At 44.5% G+C, this 13,810-nt stretch overlaps 1 long non-coding RNA gene across 1 annotated transcript; it reads right to left on the bottom strand.

Moving 5' to 3' along the window:
• Positions 1-5,516: 5,516 nt before the first annotated feature.
• On the bottom strand, positions 5,517-7,943 carry LOC123120042 (uncharacterized). Its single transcript, XR_006459271.1, has 4 exons — positions 7,156-7,943; positions 6,917-7,065; positions 6,132-6,300; positions 5,517-6,024 (listed from the first exon to the last, which is right to left on the bottom strand). It is a non-coding gene; the product is annotated as an uncharacterized lncRNA (long non-coding RNA).
• Positions 7,944-13,810: the final 5,867 nt, after the last annotated feature.

Raw genomic sequence — 13,810 nt, 5'->3', positions numbered from 1 at the left:
CCCATAAACCGCGTTCTTGTAATGCTTCCGCTTAGCGATCTTCAAGGGTATGAAGATGCACTCCCCTCTCTCTTGTTGCTAGTCTCTCCATAGATTGATCTTGGTGATGCGTTTTGAATTTTTGCTATGTTCCCCAACACCAATGTCGGTGTCAAAACCGGCGGATCTCGGGTAGGGTGTCCCGAACTGTGCATCTAGGATCGATGGTAACAGGAGACGGGGGACACGATGCTTACCCAGGTTCGGGCCCTCTCTATGGAGGTAATACCCTACTTCCTGCTTGATTGATCTTGATGAATATGAGTGTTACAAGAGTTGATCTACCACGAGATCGTAATGGCTAAACCCTAGAAGTCCAGCCTGTATGACTATGGTAATGTGTATATATTTTCCGGACTAACCCCTCCGGTTTATATAGACACCGGGGGGATCTAGGGTTTACATGGAGTCGGTTACATAAGAAGGAATCTATATAGTCGGTTGCCAAGCTTTCCTTCCACGCCAAGGAGAGTCCAATCTGGACACGGGTACAGTCTTCGGCCTTCATGTCTTCACAGCCCATCAGTCCAGCCCATGGATAACAGGTCGGACGCCCTAGGACCCCTTAGTCCAGGACTCCCTCACTCGGCTTTTGATCTCATTGGATATTCTGACTCTGACTATGCTGGTGATCGTGTGGACCGCAAGTCAACATCAGGCACATGCCATTTCCTCGGACGATCTTTGGTATGTTGGTCCTCGAAGAAGCAGAACTGCATATCACTCTCTACTACTGAAGCTGAGTACATTGCTGCTGGTTTGTGCTGTGCTCAATGGCTATGGATGAAGAAAACCCTCAAGGACTACGACATCAATGTGAAGAATGTGCCTATCTACTGTGACAATGAGAGTGCCATCAAGATTGCTCATAACCCAGTTCAACACTCGAAGACAAAGCACATCCAGATTCGTCATCATTTTCTTCGTGATCATGTGTTGAAGGGCGACGTCTCTATCGAGCACGTGAAGACTGAAGAACAGCTAGCTGATATCTTCACAAAGCCCTTGGATGAGAAGAGATTCAGCAAGTTGTGGTGTGAGCCAAATATCTTAGAATCTTCAAATGTTCTTTGAAAAGGACACACATCCTAACACTTATGCAAAATTGATGACTTAGATATGCAACACACGAAGTAATGTTTTTCTTCAATAAATGAAGACTGACCCTATAAGTGTGAAGAAATTAACGTAGAATTTGATACTCAGAGCCCTATGACAATTATACGCGGCGTCTGAAATCATCATTCTTATACGGTGGGTCACGCCACCAACAAAAGTTGAAAATCGTCAATTTGAGGTTTTCTTCAATTTTTGAAATTCCTCAGTTGTTCAAATTCTTCAACTTTGCAGAGTCTTCACTCTTTCCGCCGTTGTTCCTCATTGACTATATATATATACATACATAAACACTATTCTGATCACGGAATCAGAATAATATTCTGATCACAACCAGAACTTCCTGAGTTACAAAGCCTGAACTTCCCTCTGTGGGAACCCGACCTTCGGGCTACCTTCACAACCGTGTCTCCCCGCGCGAATTATTCTGGTCATATAAACACTATTCTGATCACGGGATCAGAATAATATTCTGATCACAACCAGAACTTCCTGAGTTACAAAGCCTGAACTTCCCTCTGTGGGAACCCGACCTTCGGGCTACCTTCACAACCGTGTCTCCCCGCGCGAATTATTCTGGTCAGTCGTGTTCTATATGATGTAAGTGTAATCTAGAAATGTTTTTTAGCAACTAAATGCCCGTTTTAAATAGGAATCTTGCTCCTTGGCGAATTTTGCTATCACGCCTTTTGCAATTGCCTGGGTTGTTCGACCAGAACTTTCCCCGGTGCTAGGTTGAACTTTCGGCAACATTGCCCAAATGGGGCTTGCTATATACGGTTGGAAAGCTATGGACACGAGTATCATGACCCAAGTCAAATTTTTGGCAAAATGTAAGCGGTTTAAGAGCATTTTTGAAAACCTTTTTTGTTCATACAAAAAATGTGAATCGTATTTTCGATCGCATTTCTAAACCGTTTATCAGAATGAGGCAACTAATATGGCGTTGGAAAGCTGTTGCAAAACCGCCCCTTCCACATGTTGACATTTTTCTCTAATTCCCTATGGTTAAAGAGTAATTTGGAAAATCGTAAAATTTTGCAAACCGAACAGCTGAGTTTGTATTTTCGATGCCATTTCTAAAAGGCTAATCCAATTGAGGCAAATGATATAGCATTGGAAAGCTTATGAAAATGCGCTACTTTTTTATGTTAAAAGTTTTTTCTAATTTTGAACGGTTTAAGAGTAATTTAGAAAACGGTACAAGTTCCACCGAGTTCGTATTTTTGAGTTAATTTTTTAACCATATGTCGGAATGCAGTAAATGATATGGCATTGGAAATCTTGAACAAATGCGAAATTTTTTGTATACATTATTTCTCCCAATTCTTTATGGTTTTAAGTCAATTTTGAAAATGGCTAAAAACGTATTTTCACAGTAATTTCTGCAAACTTTGTCGGAATGGGGTAAATAATATACCATTGAAAAGCTACGGAAAATGCGAAACTTTTTCTTGTTGATGGTTTTCTTTGATTCCTAGGTGTTTTCAAGTAATTTCGAAAATGGTGAGATCATTCGTTCTGCCTTTATCGCGAAACAGATTCTTCGAAAATGCACCGCGTGAAGAACTTGAACTTCTCGACATGTCTACTTAAACTTCACTCTGTTTTTCACTTGTTTTTTTGCAGATAGCTCTCCATCCACTCATCGGAATTGAACAAGTGATATACCGAAGAAAAGCTGTTGTAAACACGCAACTTTCCCGTGTTAATCATTTTCTCATACTCGCGACGTTTTTAAAAGTTTTTCATCTCAAATTCATTCAGTGTTGTAGTTGAACTTCCTGTTGTTTTCACGTTGAACTTCTGTGACGTATTTTCGTTTGTAATTTTCTCGTCCATTCGTCAGTGTTACACAAAATATATTCCTTTTGTACAAATCTCTCTCACAATAATTTTTTTAACTTTCTCCGACCGAGGACTTGAACTTATAACAACAAAAAATTTGGACATTGCCTTTTTATTCATTTTTGTCATATTAAACACACACCATGTAGTACATGAACTTTTTCCATTTTTATAATTTGAATTTTTTATTTTCTTTTTGAAATCAAATTGCTCCCAAATAATAACTGAACTTCTTTGTGGATTGAGAGAATTATTTTAAAATGAAAAAAAAACAATTTGTTTTTTGTGTTTTCGAACATGGAAATACAAGGTGAATCTCTCTCGCAAGAATTTTTGAACTTCCCCGGACAGAGCACGTGAACTTATTGCAACAAACCTTTTAAGATTTTTATTTTTTATTCTTATCTGGAACACATTCCATGTAGTAGTTGAACTTCCCTTTGTTTTCACTTTGAACTTCTGTCACGTATTTTTGTTCAACCTCTCTCACAAGAATTTTTGAACTTTCTCGGGCCGAGCACTTGAACTTCTAGCAACAAAACTTTTAGGCTTTGCTTTTTCATTCTTTTTTAATACAAAATGCAGACCGTGTAGTACGTGAACTTCTGGCAGTTATCAATCTGAACTTCTGAGATCATACTTTCTGCCTTCATCGCAAAAACAGAGTCTCCAAAAATGCAGTGCGTGAAGAGGTTGAACTTCTGGAGCTGTTCTGTTTGAACTTCACTCTGTTTTTCACGTGTTGTTTTTTGCCCGTAACTCCCAACCACTTACCGGAATTGAGCAAATCATATACCGATGGAACGTTGTTGAAAACACGCAACTTTTTCGTGTTGATCTTTTTTTATACTCGTGATGGTTCAAAAGAACTTTTTAATACATAAAAACGTGTTTTAATTGGTATACATGAACCTTTTAAACCGTACATCGGAATGTAGCATATAATACACCGTTGGAAAGCTTATGAATAGGAGCAACTTTTTCATGTAGACATGTGTTACAAATTCGTTGCCATTTGAGATCAGTTTTTAAAATGGCAAAAATGTTGTTGTTGTTTCCTCTCCTTTTTAACATATAATTGAAGGTCAGAGTCTCGTAATATAATCTTTGAACCGTGCAGGGTGGAGCACGTGAACTTCTTGCATATTCTTTTAATTTTATATTCTTTTATTCTCATCTGAAACGCATTCTGTATAGTAATTGAACTACTCGCTGTTTTCATATTAAACTTCGGCCCTATTTTTTTTTGTAATTCGTCACCCGTTCCTCGGAGTTCCACTAATGATAAATCCTTAGAAACTTGTTGGTTAAGCTTTTATTTTTGAACAACATACATCAATTTATATTAACCATTTGTTTTTTGAATATACAATGTACCCCTTGGAAAGTTGTTGAATAGAAAATAACTTTTTTCATGTAGAGTATTTTTGTTCCAAATTTGTAATGGATTGAGAGAATTATTTTAAAACACAACATCTTTTTTGCGTTTTTTGAACATGTAAACACACGTTGAACCTCTGTAACAAGAATTTTTGAACATCCGAGGGAAGAGCACTTGAACTTCTAGCAACAAAAAATTTAGACTTCGCCTTTTTACTCTTTTTTTTTCTCATATGAAACACACATCGTGCAGTACGTGAACTTCTAGTTGTTATCACCTTGAACTTCTCCCAGTTTCACTTTAGTAAGGGAAAAAATCTGAGTTTTTTATAGACATGGAACCGCTCTAACTTTTTTATTTGAACTTCTTGTTGTGTGTTTTTTAGAATTATGAAAATTTGAAGTTCTAGATTTTATTTCTTTTAGTACCAAGAAAATGTGAGTTTTTTTATAAATAGTGAACTTCTCTATTTTTGTAAATTGGACTTCTTGGTTTTATTCTTAGAAAATATATAAATTTGAAATAAGAATCAAACATCTTTAATAAACTGAACTTCATACTTTTATTTTTCCTACATATAGAAAGAAATTTAGGTTTTCTCTAAACTCTCCAATTCATTAAATTTGAACTTTTAGAGTTAATATTTTCTAGGTGATGCTTTGTTTTCTTCGTGGTATATAAACATCGCACTACTCTGTTATTCTAATTTGAATTTGTTGGTCTATTTTTTAGTAACGGAAGGAATCCGAGTTTTGAAATAAACATCGAACCGTTCCGTTTTATAAATTTGAACTTCTATTTTTTTATAAAAAGGGGAAAATTCATGTTTGAGCTAGTTAGTTATTTTAATTTGTTCTTCTTGGATTCATTCATTGTAGTAACAAAAATACTATTTTCTTTTGTACTCTGTTTTTCATTTGAACTTCCAGGTTTCTTAGAAACTGGAATAATCGGATTATTTAAGAACGTTGAACAACCCTGTTATTTTTAATTTGAACTTCTTGAATTTTTTAGAAACACGAAAAACCAATTATTTTAGCATTCGATCCTTTGTTTTATCACTAGCAGAATGTTCCTCTCGTACGTATTAACACAAAGCACCTTTGTGTGCTACAAATGACATCCATGCACAGAGTCACTCGAATCACAATATTAATAAATAATTTGGATACAAATCAAGCGAAAAAATAAATAGTGAACACATGAAGTCATGCGCCCGTTACCCACAATGAAATAATACTAATGAGTACAAACTAATTTCACAAATCTGTACCATAGCATGGATCTCCCGTGGATATGTTCAGTTGTACCACTCAATGAAGAACGCATAACAAAAACTATAGGAGAGATCAGCAGAGGTTAAGCGATAAAAATTCAAGCTTTTTCCCATGATTGCACTACACATGTTCAGATTTTTCACCAGTAAAGTGTGCTGCCGTCTGAACCTTTGACATTTCCTTCTTATATAAATGATCTTGAACCCCGTGGAAACTTGTGAGATATGATCGCATCTCTCGAAAGCCATCGACCGCTTCAGAACAATTCTTGGAATCCTCTAAGACCGTGCATAAAACTTGGCCTTCGATCCCAATAATAATATTTCCGGGATCCTTCTTCAATCGCCATCAACATTGTTGTCCCTGCCGATCAGCTATCAACTTACGGTTCCGAACATACTAGCTTTGGCAAAATGTGTACGAGCTGCTAAAGAAACTAAAGATCGTTGGCGAACAACATCGGGCAGTACCTTTGTTGTCTTTGAACTTCATGGTTTCTTGATTCTGAACTTGCGATTTATTTAATTTTTTGCAGGGTGCAGGGAGACTGCCGGTGTTGGGAGGCCGGGCTTCGTTCCCTCAAGTAGTCGCTTCCACTGCCTCACAGGACGGTGAGCAGGGGAGGAAAGAGAGACAGACCTGGCAACAAGCACTATAAGATGATGAATACAGCGGGCCATCTACTTATAAGTTCAGGAAAAAATATATAAGCACATCAGACTATGTACGTCACAGCGTGAAGCAAAGGAAAATCAAAGTGAACACTTAGCTACAACAGTTCCCTTACATGTATGAACGCAAACACATCCTGGGCAAAGAAATGCTGGGAATATCTCAATCAAAAGAGAAGCACTAGTAGATGTTGTGTTTCAATGCACTGCTACATCTGGTTTTTTCTCCTTTTCTTTTCCTATTTTCTAGCCAATTATAAAGTGCTTATAGCAAAATTACAACTTCTCCCCACTCCACGATAAAAGTGCTTGGGATGGAGGTATTTTGCGCAGCAAATAATTGGGCAAATAATAGAACATGAACAAAGAAAAATTAAACCAAAGGGAAACACGATTACACAACAGTTCTATCTTCAGCTAGCCATTTTATCAAACATGTCTTGTGCACCTTTTGGTTTGGCGTAAGAAACAGAGGGAAGGAGGCGGGCAAGAATAGATTGGAAAGGGAGGTGGCAGGACTGCGCTAGCAGTAGCTGCTGCTCCTAGTGTGTCACTCTGAAGCTGGAGTACAGATGACGGCTTACCTCTTCATCAACGTGTGGGAGAGGTGGCTATGGTGTGGCACGCAGGCGACGCGCGAGGTGTGGGGGAGGTGGGCGGAGCAGTCCGTGGCAGCGCGTGCGAGCAGTCCATATACTACACATGCTCTGTATCTCCCTCTGTTCTTGCGTATCTATCAAAATCAAGGCATTGACTTCATTAGGAGAAAAACAAAACTAGCATTGGCAGAAAGCGTAGCAGTAGCATTAGCAAGAAAGGCTACCTCTTGCATCTTCAGGCCGGTGGAGCTTCCCCCAGCAGCAGCTGGCCAGGACGAGATTGCGTGCGCCCTACGAGCCAGATCCCAGGAAGGTCGAGGTGGGCTTTGCGAGAAGGTCAACCAGCAGGTGAAGGTTCATGGGTTGGGGCGCCGCGTCGGCAGGTAGATGTGATGTGGAGCAGCAAGGACGAAAGATTGGATCAAGGAAGGGGCAAACAGAGTTTGCGATTGCAATAAAAAATGAAACTAGCAAATTGAGGGACTCGTCCTGGTTGTGGTTGTAGGCTCGATTGGCTTCTGCGGTGCTCCGTCGAGGAAACTGCCGGTCTCCTTCAGCTGTGAGTCAGGGAGAGCGACCCCCGGTGACTGGACCGTGCCGACGCATCCTGCCGAAGGCGCTCGGCCGGTATCGAGGGATAGCACGGGGAAGGGGAGGATCACTGGGGCGGCGACTGATTTGCGTCGGGTGGCGGCCGGCGCACATGGGGGGGGGGGGGGGGGGGGGGGTGCTCGGGGGAAGCCGACCGGCCGGGATCATGTGGTGGCGGAGCAGGGTAGGGTGGCGGCGGCGCGCGGGGTGGGGTGGCGGCGGCTCACGGTGCGGGAGGTAGGAGGGGATGCAGGGTGGGGCTGCGGCGGCGGCCCGTGGGGTGGGCGAGGTAGGAGGCGGCGCGGGGTGGGGCGGCGGCGGAGGAGCGCGAGGTTAGGCGTGGAGGAGCGGCGACGCGTGGGGGAGGGGGTGATGCGCCGGCGGCCAGCGCAGGGGACGGGTGGTCGTGGGATGGAGGCTGGGGACGAGTTCGTGTGTAGCTGCGGGTTGGTCATTTTTTTTGTTTTCTAATTCTCGGCAACAACTAGTCGCGCTATAGGTCGAATACTATCCTGGGATCAGAATAGTTTTACCCTATATATTTGATTTTTCAGTACTCTACAATATTCACTTATTGCTAATTTTTCAAGTTGACTTTTCTGCTAAGTGAATGTATCGGACCCTTCCCCTTTTATGTTTAACTCAATCCAGTCTATTCACAAATTCTTCATGTACGTTCTATTTGAAACTCGCTCAAAATTTTCACTGTGTCCTTGTCAGTTGAAGAATTTGCGAAAGAAACTTTAAAATATTCTTATCTAAATTTCGGCTTTTGCCGCTCAAACCGTTCCGCACCCCACGATAAGATTATTCTATTCACCCACGATCTTACACGATCTCCACCTCTCAGTACGTGGGTGACACATGTCGCTAAAATAAGAAGGGTTAGAGGCATGTTCGTCCATTTTCCTCGGACGAGCGGTTTTTCACCTCGGCTATAAATATTCCTCACCCTCCTCAGACTGCATTTACCTCGCTCAACCTCACTCCCCTCGCTCGAGCTCTCTGACCTAACGCCGCCGCTACTTTCCTCGTCGCCAGTGAGGAAAAACTTCACTGCCTCGACCTCGTCCCCGCCGTACTCGCGCCGGCCGCGGAAATCTTCACTCCATCACCGCCGTAGCTGTCTTCCGCCGTCAAGTTAGGGCGTGGAAGATCTGAACGGACGAACTTCCCATCTACAACTCCCAGTTCGTCGTGTTCTTCGTCAAAGGTAAATAAAATCTATTTTTACTGCCCTTGTTGATTCTGATGATTTCCACAAAATCTTCAAAAAGTGTTTATTCTTCAACTTCCACACTCTTAAACACCTCACATGCATCTGTTCTTCATCTGTTTCTCTAAGCAACGTTTTTCTTCAAGATTCCTCAATTGTGTGGATTTTTTCAATCTATACAACTCTGGAACCTAAGTCAAAGAACGCTTAGTGAAATTCCTCAAGACACCTCTGGTCAAATTCCTCAAACTTGTTTCTTTTGAAAAACTTCTGAGAACGCATATGACCTCTCCAAATTCTTCGCACATATACTCTGTTCACAGGTACACATGTCCAGTGCTGAATCACTAGGTTCTCATCAACTTAACTCATTTGCAGCGTTCCTCGAAGACAAATTGCATACCTCGTCAGAGAATTCCATTGTTCAAAATCCTCAACTGAAGAAAATGGTCGATGGAAAGAAACCTCAGAAGGGAGGCAAGAGACCAAAAGTGAATACAACGTTTGAGATCCCTGATGACATATATGCAGAATATTGCACTCCTGATGAAGCCAAACATGGCAAAGAAAACAAAAATCAGCGCAAGGTGCGCATTCAAAGGATTGAGAGGAGATGGGCACGGGAATGGAGGGAGTTCTGACATGTTACTCCAAAGTACATGAAGAAATTCGCATTAAACCCTCCTTGCCCAAGACCTCCATTGGCACCTGGCCAAGAAGCTGATCCCACTAGCCTCAAGCGTGGTGAGGACTATCCAGATGAATGGGCCAAGCGGCAAGCTAAGTTGGCCAAAATGGCCAAAGAAGCAGTGAAGAAATTCAACGAAGATTCTCCTGCTGCCGCTGCTGCGGCCTCTGCTAGCAAGCCCAAGAAGGCTATGCCCAAGAAGCCTGCACACAAGCCTAGTTCCTCAGCAATGCCCTCACGGCCAAGTTCTTCAAAGCCCTCACGGCATATTCCTCAAGCAGCTCAAGTCCCTACTGTTGCAAAACCATCAGCTGCTGCTGTAAAAGTCCTCGGCACCTGTGCACCTCGCCTCTTGCCAAAGGACAGTTGGGATATCAATTGCTTCAGGAGTATCTGCAAGTTCTTCAGCTCCTCTGCAGTCCTCAACAGGCCCAACTTTGTTGAAGACAAAGGCCACTGCCGGACGAGGCACAAGGCCAAGTCCTCTCAAGAAGCAGGTTGCCTTCCAAGTTCCGTCGAGTGAAGACGAAGCTGGTGATGAGGAATTAGCTGAAATCATCAGAGACAGACAGCAAAGGGCCGCTAGAGCCAAAGGCAGTGACGTGCCTCTTCTGCTGGATCCCAAGTCGATCCTGGACTTCATTGATCTATGGCACAAGGAACCCAACACCCCTATGCCTGAATTCAATCTCACACCTGGCCAAAGTCACATGTTGATAGCCTTCATAGGCGAAGAAAAATGGAAGTTTGAGAAGGCCAGACAACTGAAGAAAGCTCAGTACAAGAAGGAGCGATTTCTAAAGAAGAACGTTGTCAAAATGACAACTGATGAACTTGTGGCCATGCAAGGTGAGATCAAAGCACTCAATGATGAATTTGACGCATACCGTGCAGATTGGCTAGGAGCCAAAGTTGGATTCATCTCAAATGTTGCAGCCTCAACGCAACATGAAATCCCTTAGGCTGAAGCATCTGCCTAGACAAATGGAGAACATGCCAGCACCGCTGATGAAGATCAGGCTGCTGAAGAAAATGAGAGCACCAGGGTTGATGAAGACATCCCTGCCGCCGAAGAAACTGCCAGGGCAACCTCTAGTGTTGCGCCTGAAGAACAAGCCAGGCCAGTTGAAGCATCTGTTGCTGCGCCCGAAGACACTAAACAGGCCAGGGCAACTGTATCAGTTGCGCCTGAAGAAACTGCACCAATTTCCTCTGCTCCTCCTGCGCTGACGACAAGTCCTAAACTTCCTTCTGCATCAGAAGTGAAGAAAACTAAATCTGCAGAGCGAGCAACAGTGAAGAAAAGGAAAGCATCTGCATCCTCAAAGTCTTCAGCTCCAAAGAAAGTGAAGACTTTGGCGAGCTCCTATGCAAATCCCATAGATGTTGTTCCTCTATCCAGCATGCCATCAAAGGAGATTGTTCCCTTTGGTGAGGAATATGAGATTCCCAGTGAATCTGATGAAGAAGATCCTTCTGCTGCTACGTCAGAGCAGATTGATGAAGAAATTGAGGTGGAGAACATCACTTCAACTCCACTGGTATGCTCGCCCATGCCTCAGTTCACTGCTGAAGAGGCCGGCGTTGAAGAAATAGATGAGGAAGATGAAGATGTGGATATTGGGTGTTCAACTCCTATTCTGAATGATGACTACTAGAAAGTCATCACCCAAATTCACCACTTTACACCCCACTGCAACAAGTTCCTCAGTCCCCTGTCCAAACTGAAGAAATTCATGCGGGTTCTGATGAACATAAAGCTTCTCTTCTCACTATTCCTGAAGAAGTTCCAGCCACTAGTGCTGATGAAAATGTTGCTGAAGAAATGGAGACCCTGGCTGCTGCTGATGATTTTGCTCCTGAAATTCCTCAGCCTGTGGCTCCAGTGGCTATACCTCAAGAGGCTGTGAAGACATCAACTGCAAATCTTCAGCCCAAGACACAGAATCCTCACTCCAAGAAGCAGAAGTTCAAGACTGAAGACTTCTTCAATGAACATATATTCTTCACGGATTACAATCCATATGACTCTGCAAGACTTCGACGCAAGCGCTTCTGGACAGCAAGTCAAATGAACTTATATTCCTCGCTGTTGTTTGATAAAGACAAGATCTTTGACCATGAGTGTCAGGGATATACCCCGCGGTATGACCCGGCCGGACTTGGCGCTTCACCGATGACCCGCCGGAGGACTGGCGACTCACGGGTCTGGCGGCTCACTGGTCAGACGACTCACGGATGACCCCGACGGCGGGTCACATAGAAGACTAGGCCCAAGGCCCAGTAGGCCGGTTCATATTATGGTGGGCCGGCTTAAGACAGAAGGCATGAGGAATATTTCCTTTACGAGGAAGCAAGACCCGTACTTGTATCCGGCTTGTAATAGAGAATAAGTTAGTTCTAATCCTAATAGGACTCTACATGTAAGCCGTCCCTTCAACTTATATAAGGAGGGGCAGGGCTCCCCAAAGAAGGACAAGGAAGAGGAAAATAATCTCTAGGGCTAGACACAAAGAGCCGGCTTCCCGGTGACTCCCTCATGAGCATAATGAGACCTAGCCACAAACAGCATGTAGGGCTATTCCGGATGATGTTTCCCGGGGCCCGAAGCTGTCTAAATCCTTGTCTTGTGTGTCGCGTCTCTCGTCCCGATCAACCCCTCTCAAGCTACTACATAGATGCGTTGGCCTCGCGACTAAGTCCTGACACTAAGGACATCTGCCGTGACAAATCCACGACAGTTGGCGCCCACCGTGGGGCTGGCGCACGGTGGTGTTGAGTTCTTGGAGGGATCTCATCTAGGGCTCGAGAAGTTCGCGATTGACCGGGAGAAAAAGAATCAACATTAGAAAGAGTTGGCAAATTCATCGTCAAAGAAGTTAGAGTTGCTGTTGAACCGCCGCCACCGGCTGTGTAAATCCGTCAAATTGCAGTCAAATCAAGGGCAGCACTGACGGCGGCAAGTTTGTATCTGATGGAAACCTACTCCGGTTGAAGACCCAATACGTCTAAACTGCTAGGTGAGAACCGCCGTCCGAGCCTCACGCGTCGCCGCCGGTTCAGCTATGCCTCGCCACTGAAGCCGTTGTGGCCTTCTGTAGCCTCCGACCTGGACCGTGTTTCCGCTAAACCGCCACGAACTCCATTGTGGCCTACTCCGGGCTGCTGTTTTCATTGTGGTTTATTCGAAGCCGCCATCCACAAGCCGCCGGCCGCAGCCCCCGAGCCTCCCTGACTGCACTTCTATTTCCCATGATGACTGGGTCAAACAGGCTGCTTCATGCCAAAACCGGGTTGTCCGCTCCGGACTTCGCCTTTGCTACAAACCGCCGGCCACCAAGCCGCCATGGACTCGCGTCGTTTCTCCGTTGAGCCGCCCTTCGCGCCGTCCGTACTCCCGGCTGAAACCGCTGTTGCCTTCGAACCGCCACTGTGACCCTTGAATCCGTGGCTGCCGCGCCGCATCGCCGGGTCGCTGTTGTTGAGGTCGCGGCCGCTCCTTAAGCCGCCAAGCTGCCGTGAGCCGCCGCGTCCGGGTAGAGAAAGTTATCCACGACTGAGGAGGATACGGACTCTGGGTTGGCGTTGTTCGACTCTACAACCGGCGCATAAGGATATATGTCAACTAGGAGTTCATCAGTGGGCTTGGAAAAAGTTTCAGCATCAACGTAAATCAGATCAGAATCAACATGAAAAGGCAGCAGCCTGTGCATCGTAAATCAGACCGGATCCATATTGCTAATTCTACAGATTGATCCGGTCAGAACAGCCGCCAGGAAAGAGGCCAAGTCCCGTTCGGACGCAAGTTTCCAAACTACCTAAAAGCAATCATGAGTGTACTCCAATCGTATGCTCAAGGGTCCCATGGAGTGATGGAGATTCCCTTCAATCCAAGTCAAGTTACGGGAGTGCTAAAAGAGCTCTTGCCTGCACAAACTACCAGATAAGTCGCCGCCGCTTGTTTGAGCAAGCAGACCAAACACAAACCACCAAGAACGTCGTTCTCCACTGCTGCTTGTTTTTTGCCGACGCATCGAGTCCGGATACATTGATCGAGTGCAGATTGACCGAGTCAGAAGAAAATACCAACTGTGCGAGGACAGGATAAGTCTGAATCGGGCCATCAACTCACGAATCGATAATCAAATTACAGCTATCCGTCGTGACTCCGGGTCGCCGGTGTCGCCCTGGTTTAGCCATCGCCTCATCAAACCAGCCGCGTCAGAGTCGCCACCACAACCTCATCTTCGAGTCGCCGGGTTCTGCTTCTGCGTGACTCCCCCCGTGCGACCCGCCGTGGTCGGCTGCTCCTCTGTTCCAGGGCTTGTCCGCACCCTCGTCTGCACCAAGCCGCTGCAGGCTTCTAGCCCCTGCGCCCCCGCAG

The sequence above is a fragment of the Triticum aestivum genome, chromosome 5D, assembly GCF_018294505.1.
Source record: "Triticum aestivum cultivar Chinese Spring chromosome 5D, IWGSC CS RefSeq v2.1, whole genome shotgun sequence".
NCBI lineage: Eukaryota > Viridiplantae > Streptophyta > Magnoliopsida > Poales > Poaceae > Triticum > Triticum aestivum.
This window is presented reverse-complemented; position numbering and strand designations above follow the sequence as displayed.